At 36.7% G+C, this 13953-nt stretch overlaps 1 protein-coding gene across 7 annotated transcripts in view; it reads left to right on the forward strand.

Annotated features, from left to right (window-relative positions):
• FAM227B (family with sequence similarity 227 member B) overlaps positions 1-13953 on the forward strand; it is a 264607-nt gene that overhangs the window by 84810 nt on the left and 165844 nt on the right. The window lies entirely within an intron of this gene.

The following is a 13953-nucleotide window of genomic DNA, read 5'->3' on the forward strand; positions in this document are numbered from 1 at the left end:
ATATAAAGCGAGTGTTAACAGAACTGAGGGAAGAAGTAGACTACAATGCAATAATAATAGGAGACTATAGGACCCTGTTTTCAAAAACTGATAGATTTCTACAGAGAAAACTAGTAGGGAAACAAAGGACTTGACAACACTCTAGACAAAATGGACCTAACAGACATATACAGAACATTCCATCCAAAGCATCAGAATGCACATTTTTCTCACATGCACACAAAACATTTTCCAGGATAGATCATATGTTTGGGCCACAAAACAAGTCTTAACCACTTTAAGAAGACTGAAATCGTATCAAGCATCTCTTCTGACCACGATGACATGAAATTAAAAATCAGTAATAGGAAGAGGAAAATTTATAAATATATAGAAACTGAACACCCATTGGGTCAAGAAAGAAATCAAAAGGAAAATCAAAATATCTTGAGGAAAAAATGAAAATGGAAGCAACATATCAAAACTTATGGGATACAACAAAAGCAATTGGAGGATGTGCCATTGATGGAGCAGTGGGGGGACACACAAAAATGTACACCACAAACTGTTTTAAACATAAAAAATTTAGGGAGTTTTGGTCACATGAGCCTTTCTTAAGGAATTACAAGTGGCCATATGCTAGCCAATTAAAATATGAAAAAGATTGTATGGTTTGTACCTATGAAGATTTGTAAAGATAAATGTAAATATTTTGGTGAATGAGCATAAGTAGTTTTTTCTTCTTAACTTTGTACTTAGAGCTGTGTGACTCTATGATCTTAGAAAAATCACATCATTTTCTTGATCTGTTTAATTTGTAAAGTTCTTCTGATTAAACAATAAAATGGTTTTTTGAGAATTCTAATATTTTAATAATGTTGAATATTAATTATGATTATAATTGGAAAAATTCTGTAAATGCTCTTTTTTAAGAAGATATGGGATACTTGATGCTTTTTGCATTATTCTGGAACAATTTTCATTCCTGTTTTCTCTAGACTATTTTGTCTAATTTTCCACCAAAGAAAGAATCATTTTATTTGCAATTTTTACTTGACAAAAATATTTGTCATTAATTTTGCTTTTATTGTCATTACTTTCTCTGTCTTTTTAAATGATTGTTTGCTGTTCTTTTTTAACTTACAGAGCTGAAAGTTTTGTACATTATTTTCATATTTATTGCTTAGTAATAAAAGATTCAAGGCTGTGAGTTTACCCCTGAGTAAACCTTTATTTATATCTCACGATGTTTAACTATAATTTTTTCACCACAGGCTTTCTTCATTATATGACTCTAATCCCTAAAAATGTGTCAAATAGCAAATTTTCAAATAGTGGTAACTGACATTTGATAATTTAATTGAGAGGAATATCAATGTGCTCCCAAGCCATTCAAAAACCCCAACCAGCTTCCCTAAATATCTGTTATCATTTATCTATTATATATAGATAATCCCTTAAATATCTATATAATACGATGTATATTTTATATATAGATAATTCCCCTAAATATCTATATAATATTATGTATATTATATATAGATATTCCCTTAAATAGCTATATAATAACCCACCAAGGATTTCTTCATAAGTCATTTAATAGACAAAGTAACTACCTGTTTATCCAGTAACAAACTTATTAATGGGTATGTTTTTTGGCAGTATTCAACAACAATGTACAATAATGGCCACAAATTATATTTGCCTTCTTAAGGCAATGAATAAGTGCTGAAATGTAAATGAACAATGAAACATGTAGTAAACATATTGAATATATTATCTAAATTGTGCCAGGGTTGCACGTTCTCTCAGGCGTTTGGCAGAGAGAAACACTGAGCCTCTTGGAGGACTAAACCCACAGTCTGAAGACAGGGAAGATGATGGGAGTAATGCACAATGCTTTTAAACAACAAAAGCATGAGACATGATCCTTTTTGGAAAATAGCTGATATACAAGTGCAGCATTAGCTGTATCTTCTCACCTAGGCTCCCAAGAAATCTAAGCATTTTCACAATGAATGAGATATTTTGTGTTTTTATATTCAGAAATGGAATTTTGATTTTAAATATTTGCAAGTTGTTATAGAGAATATTCAAATCTTGAAGAATTCTGATAGAGATATCTTATTTCCCTACACTTTAAACATTTTATTACTGATTTTTAAATTTTTCTATGATTATTTGTTTTTAACATTATTTTATTGAAATCTAATATACATCCAGTACATTATACAAATCTGTAGGGTGCGCCTTGATACATAGTATATACTATATATAAGCATATACAATACATAATATATATACACAGACATATATACATGAAATCAACATACACATCAAGGTACGGAACATTTCCAGCATGTAGTTGCAATTTTGGTTTGTATTTTTACCTAAGAATCTTTCAAAATAGTGCTTTTTAGTGGCAAAGAATTTCATGTTTATAATTTAATTATTAGTTTAAACTTGTTTATATTATCTTAAACACTGTGGCCTGTGTATTATCCTTGTATTTTAGAACGTATTGAGTTGTTCTTGTCGTGTAATAATGCATAGTAAAACATTATAAATGGAATCTAATGACTTGAAAACAAAAGAATATTCTCTGTTGGAAATAGAATTCTATGTATTATATTTGTGATTCTATAGAATGCTGTACACTTGTGCTTCTGTGGGGTTTTCTTTATATTTATATTTCTTTATATTTACAGTAGTTTTTAGTATGTGTTGTACTTTTAATTAATAAAAATATATTTTCTTCTATTAAAACTCAAATGAGTTTACAAATAAGAGAAATACTCTCTTTTTTGTCTAACATATATCTTACTTGAACAGTTTAGATACATTTCTTACTCTTCTTTTTACAATAAGTAAGTTTTTGGTATTTTAGCTATTAATAATTTAACATTGGAGCAATTTTAGAGATACATACAATTCAATTTTTTCTAGCCTTTCATTATAGTTCTATTACAACAGAGGCAAAGAAATTGATTTCACTTTTACCCGATGGTATCTCAAAACATGTTAACTTTTTTTGTTGCAGAAAGAATCTCTTAGTCGCTTGCGATAACTATTTTGATATCTTCAGATTAATTCTACCAGTCATAACCTTATAAAACTTCCTGAAACAAGATCAGTTTTTGTTTACTTTAGTTAGAACTACCTATTCTGATATTTAAGTAGTATAGAGCATTTATATTAGTGTTCTTGCTAGGCAGTTTGTGTGTGGAATGATTTTATTGATACTTTGAAGTATGCTTTGAAGACCCATAGGAGTGGCCTAAAGTAAACATTCCAAACTGAATTTACCACAGGATTTCAAAACCATTCTGTGTGAATCTCCTGGGTAATTGATATTGCCTCATCTTCATCTGTTACATATATTGTTTTTTAAATACGCAATAGAAATCAGTTAAAAGCATAATAATTGCAAAAAAGTATTAAAATTGTATTTGTAGATGATATGATATATCCATGGAAAACTCTAGACAGTCAATAGTAAAACTAATTTGAACAAAAGGGTTTCAAAGGTAGCCACATACAAAAATTTAAGGGCGAATGATTAAACAAACTATGGTACATCTGTGCCATGGAAAACTACTCAGCAATAAAAAGGGAATGGATTATGGATATATGAAATAACTTGGATAAGTCTCTAAAGAATTATGCTGAGTGAATAAAGTCAATCCCAAAAGTTCATATACTATTTGATTTCATTTATATAACAATCTTCAAGTTACAAAATTACAGAAATTGGGAAATGATTAGTACTAGCCAAGATTTAGAGATGAGAGAAGAAACTGGGAAGGAAAAAGAGTAGGTGTGGCTATAAGCAAGCAATTTGAGAGATACTTGTGATGGATCTGTTCTGTATCTTGACTCTATCAATGTCTGTATCCTGGTGTGATATTGCACTATAGTTTTACAAGGTGTTACCATTGTGGGAAACTGAGTGAAAAGTATGGAGTATTTCCTTGTATTATTTCTTGCAACTCTGTGTACATCTACAATTATCTCAAATAAGAAGTTTAATTTAAAAAAATCACACTTACATTTTCTTTTGTGTGTATGTTGTTTTTTAGATTATTTTAGATTATTTTTGATGCAGGTACATGTGCAGTTTTGTTACATAGATATATTGTGTAATGGTGATATTTGGGCTTCTAGTAAACCCATCACCCAAATAGTAAACACTGTACCCAATAGTTCATTTTTCAACTCTGACCCTCCTCTCAAGCTCCCCTCTTTTGGAGTCCTCAGTGTCTTTTTTTTCATCTTTATATCTGTGTGTACCCATTGTTTAGTTCCTACTTATAAGTGAGAGTATATGGTATTTGGTTTTCAGCTTCTGAGTTATTTGACATAGAATAATGACATCCAGCTCCATCCATATTGCTGCAGAAACATGATTGTATTCCCTTTTATGGCTGCATAGTATTCCATGGTGTATATATTCCATATTTTCTTTATCTGATCATCCATTGATAGACCTTAGGTTTATTCCAAGACTTTGCTATTGTGAATAGTGTTGTGATAAACATATGAGTGCAAGTGTCTTTTTTGTATAGTGACTTGCTTTCCTTTGGGTTTATACCCAGTAGTAGGACTACTGGGTTCAATGGTAGTTTTATTTTTAATTTTTTGAGAAATCTCCATGCTTTTCCCATAGGGGTTACTGTATTACACATTCCCATAAATGGTGTGTAAGTTACCTTTTCTCCACATCCTCACCAATATCTGTTATTTTTGACTTTTTGGTAATAGCCATTCTGATTGGTTTGAGATGGTATCTCATTGTGGTTTTAATGTGCTTCCCTGATAATCAGTGATGTTGAGCATTTTTTCTTATGTTTATTGGTTGCTTTTATGTTTTCTTTTGAGAAATGTTTGTTCATGTTCTTTGCCCACTTTTTAATGGAGTGTTTTTCTCTTGTTGAGTTGTTTGTAGATTGTGAAAATTAGTCCTTTGTCAGAGGCACAATTTGCAAATATTTTTCTCATTCTGTAGATTGTCTGTTTACTCTGTTTATTACTTCTTTTGCTGTGCAGACGGTTTTTAGTTTACGTCTTACTGGTCTGTTTTGTTTTCATTGCATTTGCCTTTGAAGTCTTAGTCATAAATTCTTTGCCCAAGACAATGTCAAGAAGAATTCTTCCTAGTTTTTTTTCTGGAATTATTTTATAGTTTCAGTTCTTATATTTCAGTCTTTCATCTATCTTAGGTTAATTTTTGCATACGATGAGAGATAAGGGTCCAGTTTCATTTTCTGCATATGGCTATCCAGTTTTCCCAGCACCATTTATTGAATAGGTGTTCTTTCTCTATTGTTTATTTTTGTTGACTTAGTCCAAGATCAATTGGTTGCAGACATGTGGGTTTATTTATAGGTTCTCTATTTTGTTTCATTGATCTATGTGTCTATTGTACCAGCACTATGTTATTTGGGTTACTATAGCTTTGTAGTTTAACTTGAAGTCATGTGATGTGATACCTCCAACTTTGTTGTTTTTGCTGAATTGCTTTGGCTACACAGGCATTTTTTGATTCCGTATTAATTTTAGGGATGTTTTTTCTAATCCTGTCAAAAAAAGACATTAGTAATTTGATAGGAATTGCATTGAATCAGCAGATTGCTTTGGGTATCATGGTCATTTTAATGATATTGATTCTTACAACCCATAAACATGGGATCTTTTTTGATTCATTTGTGTCTTCTGTGATTTCTTTCATCAGTGTTATGTAGTTCTCTTTGTAGAGATCTCTCACTTTCTTAGTTAAATGTATTCCTAGGTATTTAATTTTTGTGTATATGTCTATTGTAAATGGGACTGAGTTTTGGTTTGGTTTTAGCTTGAACACTATCAGTGTGTAGAAATGCTACTGATTTCTATACACTGTTTTATTTCCTGAAACTTTACTGAAATAATTTATTAAATCTATGAGTCTTTTGGAGGAATACTTAAGGTTTTCTAGGTAAAAGATCATGTCATAGCAAACAAATAATTTGACCCTTTTTCCAGTTTGGGTGTCTTCTATTATTTCTCTCTTGCCTGAGTTTTCTGGACAGACTTACAGTACAGTGCTGAATAGGAGTGGTGAGAGCATGCATCCTTGTCTTATTTTGGTTCTCATGGGGAATGTTTCCAGTTTTTTCCCATTTATTGTGATGTTGGCTGTGTGTTTGATGGTTCTTACTATTTTGAGGTATGGTTCTTTTGATGACTGAAGGGATGTTGGATTTTGTTGAATGTTTATTCTGCATATATTGAGATGATTGGATGGTTTTTGTTTTTAATTCTGTTTATATAGTATATCACATTATTGATTTTCATATCTTGAGCCATCCTTACATCCCTGGAATAAAACCCACTTGACCGTGGTGCATCATGTTTTTGGATGTGCTGTTGGAATCAGTTTGCTGGTTGTTTTTTTGAAAATTTTTACATACGTATTCATCAGAGATATTGGACTGTAGTTTTCTTTTTTACGGTGTCCTTACCTGATTTTGGTACTGGGTGATACTGGTTTTGTAGAATCAGTTAGATGAGATTCCCTCCTCCTTGATGTTTTGGAGTAGTTTCAATAAGATTGAAACTAGCTCTTCTTTGAACATCTAGTAGCATTTGACTGTGAATTTGTCTGGTCCTGGACTTTTTTGTTGTTTTTTTTTATTGATTCAATTTTATTACTCCTACTTGATCTGTTCAGAATTTCTGTTTCTTCCTGGTTCAATCATGGGAGGTTATATATTCCACAAAATTTATCCATTTCTTCTAGGTTTTCTAGTTTGTACACATAGAGATGTTCAAAATAGTCTCTGATGATCCTTTGTATTTCTCTAATATCAGTGGTAAGTCAGTTTTATCATTTCTGACTGTGCTTATTTGAATCTTCTTTCTTTTTTGTTTGGCAAATCTACCTAGTGGTCTATCAATCTTCTCCTTTCAAATAACCAACTTTTCATTTCATTAATATTTTGTATCACTTTCTTAATCTCAATTACATTTACTTCTGCTCTGATCTTTGTTATTTATTTTCTTCTTGTAGCTTTGGGTTTAGTTTGTTCTTGTTTTTCTAGTTCCTTGGGGTAAATGTTAGGTTGTTAATTTGAGATCTTGATATTTTTGATGTTGGCATTTAACACTATAAACTTTACTCTCAGCACAGATTTTACCATATCTTAGATGTTTTGGTATATTATGTGTCTGCTTCATTGATTTCAAAATTTTTTTATTGCTTTCCAAATTTCATTTTTTACCCAAAAGTCCTTCAGGAGCAAGTTGTTTCGTTTCCCTGTACTTGTGTAACTTTGAGAGTTCATTTTAGGATTGATTTTTAATTTTATTCCACTGCGGTCTGATAAGATACTTGATACAATTTCAGTTTTTCAGATTTATTGAGACTTGTTTAATTGCTAAGCATCTGGTCAGTTTTGGAGAATGTTCCATATGCTGATGAGAAAAATGTTTCTTTTGAAATTGTTGGATAGAATCTTCTTTAAATGTCTATTAGGTTCATTTGGTCTAGAGTCCAGTTTAAGTCCAGAGTTCCTTTTTTGATTTTCTACCGTGATGGTATCTAGGTCTGTCAGTGGGGTGTTGAAGTCCTCCACTATTATTGTATTGCTGTCCATCTCTTTTCTAAGGTTTATTATTCTTAGTTTTATGAATCTTTGTGCTCCAGTGTTGGCTTAATATATATTTAAGATCGTTAAGTCTTGTTGAATTGGACTCTTTAATATCATATAATGTCCTTCTTTGTCTTTTTTTTACCATTGTTGTTTTAAAGTCTGCTTTATTTGATGTAAGAGTAGCTACTCCTGTTCATTTTTGTATTCTATTTGTGAGATATATATATGTATATTTCTCCACCCTTTAACTTTGAGTCTCTAGGTATCTGTACACATTTGATGGGTCTGTTATAGGCAGGTCCTGTAGAACTGCTCTAATGGTGACAAATTACTTTAGTGTTTTATTTCTCCTTCATTTAGGAAGCTCAGTTTGGCAGCGTATAAAATGATTGGCTGGTTTATTAGTCTGTTTTCAGGCTGCTAATAAAGACATATCCGAGATTGGGTAATTCATACAGGAAAAAGATTTAATGGACTTAAGTTTAATGGACTTGCAGTTCCACATGGCTGTGGAGGACTCACAATCATGGCAGAAGGCAAGGAGGAGCAAGTCATGTGTTACATGGATGGCAGCAAGCAAAGAGAGAACTTTGCAGGGAAACTCCCATTTTTAAAACCATCAGATCTCATGAGACTTATTCACTATCCCAAGAACATCAGGGAAAAACCTGCCCCCATGATTCAGTTACCTCCCACTGGGTCCCTCCCACAACACATGGGAATTCAAGATGAGATTTGGATGGGACACAGCCAAGCCATATCATTTTACCCCAATTCCCTCCCAAATCTCATGTCCTCGCATTTCAAAACCAATAATGCCTTCCCAACAGTCGCTCAAAGTCTTAACTCATTTCAGCATTAACTCAAAAGTCCACAATCCAAAGTCTCATCCGAGACAAGGCAAGTCCCTTCTGCCTATGAGCCTGTGAAATCAAAAGGAAGTTAGTTACTTCCTATATACAATGAGAGTACAGGCGTTGAGTAAATACAGCCATTCCAAATGGGAGAAATTGGCCAAAACAAAGGAGCTGGCTGGGTGCAGTGGCTCATGCCTGTAATCCCAGCACTTTGGGAGGCCGAGACGGGCGGATCATGAGGTCAGGAGATCGAGACCATCCTGGCTAACATGGTGAAACCCCATCTTTACTAAAAATACAAAAAATTAGCCAGCCTGGTGGTAAGCGCCTGTAGTCCCAGCTACTCGGAAGGCCGAGGCAGGAGAATGGCATGAACCCAGGAGGCAGAGCTTTCAGTGAGCCGAGATTGCGCCACCACACTCCAGCCTGGGCAACAGAGTGAGACTCTGTCTCAAAAAAAAAAAAAGAAAAAACAAAGGGGCTACGGGCCCCATGTAAGTCTGAAATCCAGTGGGGGAGTCAAATCTTAAAGCTCCAAAATGATCTCCTTTGACTCCATGTCTCACATCCAGGTCACACTGATGCAAGAGGTGGACTTCCACGGCCTTGGGCAGCTACATAGCTGTGGCATGGCAGGGTACATCCCTCCTCCAGGCTGCTTTCACCAGCTGGCGTTGAGTGTCTGTGGCTTTTCCAGGTGCACAGTGAAGGCTGTCAGTGGATCTACCATTCTGGGGACTGGAGGACATTGGCCCTCTTCTCACAGCTCCTCTAGGCAGTGCCCCAGTAGGGACTCTGTGGGGGCTCTGACCCCACATTTTCCTTCTGCACTGCCCTAGCAGAGGTTCTCCATGAGGGTCCCTCCCATGCAGCAAACTTCTGCCTGGGCATCCAGGCATTTACATACATCCTATGAAATCTAGGCGGAGGTTCCCAAACCTCAATTCTTGACTTCTGTGCACCTGCAGGCTCAACACCACATGGAGGCTGCCAAGGCCTGGGGCTTCCACCCCCTAAGCAAACCACCTGAGCCCCTTTTAGCTATGACTGGAGTGGCTGGAACACAGGAAACCAAGTCCCTAGGCTGCACAGAGCAGGGAGCCCTAGGCCCAGCTGACAAAACCATCTTTCCATTCTAGGCCTCCAAGCCTGTGATGGGAGGGGCTGCCATGAAGACCTCTAACATGCCCTGATGACATTTTCCCCATTGTGTTGGGGATTAACATTCAGCTCTTCATTACTTATGCAAATTTTGCAGCTGCCTTGAATTTCTCCTCAGAAAATGGGATTTTCGTTTCTATCACATGAGGCTGCAAATTTTTTGATCTTTTGTGCTCTGTTTCCCTTTAAAACTGAATGCTTTTAACAGCATCCAAGTCACATCTTGAATGCTTTGCTGCTTAGAAATTTCTTCTGCCAAATAACCTAATTCATCTCTCTCAAGTTCAAAGTTCCACAGATCTCTAGGGCAGGGCCAAAATGCCACCAGTCTCTTTGCTAAAATATAACAAGAGTCACCTTTGCTCCAGTTCCCAACAAGTTCCTCATCTCCATCTGAGACCACTTCAGATTGGATTTCATTGTCCATGTCACTATTGGCATAAAAATGCTGATAGTGAAAGCCATTCAACAAATTTCTAGGAAATTCCAAACTTCCTCACATCTTCCTGTCTTCTGGGCCCTCCAAATTGTTCCAACCTCTGCCTGTTACCCAGTTCCAAAGTCTCTTCCACATTTTTTGGTATCTTTTTAGCAGCACCCCACTATACCAGTACCAGTTTACTGAATTAGTCTGTTTTTGTGCTGCTAATAAAGACATACACGAGACTGGGTAATTTATACAGGAAAAAGATTTAATGGACTTAGAGTTCCACATGGCTGGAGAGGCCTCACAATCATTGTGGAAGGCAGGGAGAAGCAAGTCATTTCTTACATGGATGGCAGCAGGCAAAAAGAGAGCTTGTGCGGGGAAGCTCCCATTTTTAAAACTATCGGATCTTGTGAGACTTATTCACCATCCCGAGAACAGCAGGGAAAAACCTGCCATCATGATTCAATTACTTCCCACTGCAACCTTCCCACAACATGTGGGCATTGAAGATGAGATTTGGGTGGGGACACAGCCAAACCATATCAGCAGGCTTTTTGTTTTCTTTAAAAAGACTAACCCTAGGCTCACTCTTCTAGCTTCTCTTCTAGCTTCAAGGTTTCTGCTTAGAAGTCTGCTGTTAGTCTGATGAGATTTCCTTTATAGTTGATTTGCTGCTTCTCTACATCTGCTCCTAAGATTTTTTCTTTCACATTGAAGAGAGTAAAAGAAAGAGAGTCTGAGTACTGTATGGAGAGTAGAGATGGAGAGTCTGATTACTGTATGCTTTATTGAAGCTTGTTTTGTATGGTATCTCCCAGGTGTCCTTGAATTTCTTGTATTTGGATGTGTTCATCTCTAGCAAGATCAGGGAAATTTTCTTGAATTATTCCCTCAAATATGTTTTCAAATTCCTTTTTCTTCTTCTCCCTCAGAAATGTTTATAAATCATAGGTTTGGTTGCTTTACATGATCCCATATCTCTTAAAGACTTCCATCATTTTAAAAAATTCTTTCTAGTTCTAGATCCCTGAGGAATCACCATTTGACCCAGCCATCCCATTACTGGGTATATACCCAAAGGACTATAAATCATGCTGCTATAAAGACACATGCACACGTATGTTTATTGCGGCACTATTCACAATAGCAAAGACTTGGAACCAACCCAAATGTCCAACAACGATAGTCTGGATTAAGAAAATGTGGCACATATACACCATGGAATACTATGCAGCCATAAAAAATGATGAGTTCGTGTCTTTTGTAGGGACATGGATGAAACTGGAAAACATCATTCTCAGTAAACTATCGCAAGGACAAAAAACCAAACACCGCATGTTCTCACTCATAGGTGGGAATTGAACAATGAGAACTCATGGACACAGGAAGGGGAACATCACACTCCGGGGACTGTTGTGGGGTGGGGGGAGGGGGGAGGGACAGCATTAGGAGATATACCTAATGCTAAATGACAAGTTAATGGGTGCAGGAAATCAACATGGCACATGGATACATATGTAACAAACCTGCACATTGTGCACATGTACCCTAAAACCTAAATTATAATAAAAAAAAGAGTAAAAACATAAAAAATAAAATAATAAAGTAAAAATAAAAAAATTTAAAAAATAAAAAAAAAATTCTTTCTTTTTTTAATTTTTGTATGACTGGGTTAATTTGAAAGACTAGTTTTCAGGCTCTGAAATTTTTTTCTTCTACTTGGTCTAGTCTGTTGTTAAAGCTTTAAACTGTATTTTGAAATTCTTTCAGAGAGTTTTTTATTTTTAGAAGTTCTGTTGGTTCCTTAAAATATATTGATTTCCTTTTTCATATTCTGAATTTATTATCTTTATTGTTTTTCAACTTTGTCTTGGGTCTTATTGAGCTTCCTTACAATCCATATTTTGAATTCTTTATTTGTCATTTTAGAATTTTCATTTGGTTCATATCCATTGCTAGAGAAATGAGTGTGATTCCTTTGGGGATGTCAAAACACTCTTTCTTATTTGCTTCCAGAGTTTTTGCACAGAATCCTTCTCAACTGAAGAAGCTATCACTTATTTTTAAATTTGCTATCATTTAGATGGGACTTTTAAATTTTTTATTCTTTTCTCCTTTGTGGGTCTGACTGTAGTGTATTTTGTGTATGATCATTTTGGTTTGTTCCTGGGTGATCTCCAGGGGCTAAGACACTGTTACGGGTTCCTTGCTTATGGATAGCTTTTGTACATGATTTTTGCAAATGGCTCTTGTTGTAGCTGTGTATTGGGTGTATGAGCTGACTCACTGTCTTCTGTGGGGCTGAGAGTGTGGACGTCTTAGGAAGCTCATCTCCTGCCCTAGCATGGTGTGCTTCAGCAGGTTATTTGGTGGCGCAGTTCAGTCCCCAGTACAGTAGGTGATGCTTAAGACTGGAAGCCAGATCACCCGCCAGTATCTTGATAATGAGTGGAAATGCCGCCCTGATAGGGGTGGTGGAGGGAGTTCATGGTTGAATGTGCTGAGGTCTGGGGTGGAGAAATGGGGTGGGGGCTGCACCATCTCCTCATCTTTGGCAGGTAGAAATATAATTTGCCTTCCTATCATGCACCTGTTTTAGGGCTTGCAAGCTTCAGTCAAAATAGATTCTGTTCTTTATCTGGAGACCACAGTGTGACTAGGTCCACGGAAAACACCCATCTGGTAGCTACCAAAATGGCCTGGGGAAGAAGCTCTCTCCCCAGCTCCAAACAGTTCTGCAGCTGGTCTGCGCTCTTTTGCAGGAAGGGGAGATAAGCCCTCCCTTTGTGCAAGCTCAGGTGGCAGCAGGCACACTTTCAGGGAGGTGTAACTGACACAAATAGCATATGAAAGGCTGTCTCCAAGTTCGTTTGCTTTAGTTCCCAGTGGGGAAAGCCTTGGCTATGTCCACAGCTATAGACAAGGGGAGTAAGAGATGAACCCCTCTCCATGTCCATTGTCAGCCACTGGTTGCTGCCCTTTTGCTAGGCAGAACAACATTGCCCCTTTCAGAGATCACCACAGACCCATGTTTCCTTTGTTTCAAAGGGCACTTTAATGGGCTGCACTCCCCCTTTTCCTTGGGGCAGCCCATGCTAAGGGCTAGGTCTCCAGGAATCCCACAGCTCCCTAGGGTCTGGCTGGTCACCTGTGATTTTCAAAGTCAGAGTGTGTTCCAGAGCATATTTCCAGATGATCTGGTGATGCAACAACACAGGGCTAAGATTCCCTGGATAAGACAGTGTCCCATAACAAGTGTACAAACAGTATAGCACCCACCACCTCAATTCAGGTTTGAGGGGAGCGTGAACACACATGCACAATCTGGCTGCCCTGTGCTGCACCCCCAGGAAGTTCCCATATCACCTGCAACAGCATTGCTTGTGCTCACACAAAGGAAGAGGGACTCTGACAATTCAGTGGTCAGTAGTCTGTCTTGGGGTGAGGGGAGCAAAGAAATATTTCCACCTATCCTTTCAGTGGGACTTGAAGTTCTCCAGGCATCAATCTCTACCAGACTCTCGCTGTCTTCCTTTCCTGCAGCCCAGTTTCTTCCTGGGGGTTTGATATGGTTTGGCTGTGTCCCCACCCAAATCTCACCTTGAATTGTAGCTCCCATGTGTCATGGAAGGGACTTGGTGGGAGGTAATTGAATCATGGGGATGAGATTTTCCCATGCTGTTCACATGATAGTAAATAAGTCTCACAAGATCTGATGGTTTTATAAAGGGCAGCTCCCCCTGCACATGCTCTCTCTTGCCAGCCACCATGTAATATGTGCCTTTGCTCCTCCTTTGCTTTCCACCATGATTGTGAGGTCTCCCCAGCCATGTGAACCTGTGAGTTTATTAAACCTCCTTTTTCTTTATAATTTACCCAGTCTTAGGTATTTCTTCAC

Source organism: Symphalangus syndactylus, chromosome 5 (assembly GCF_028878055.3).
Source record: "Symphalangus syndactylus isolate Jambi chromosome 5, NHGRI_mSymSyn1-v2.1_pri, whole genome shotgun sequence".
In the NCBI taxonomy this organism is placed as follows: domain Eukaryota; kingdom Metazoa; phylum Chordata; class Mammalia; order Primates; family Hylobatidae; genus Symphalangus; species Symphalangus syndactylus.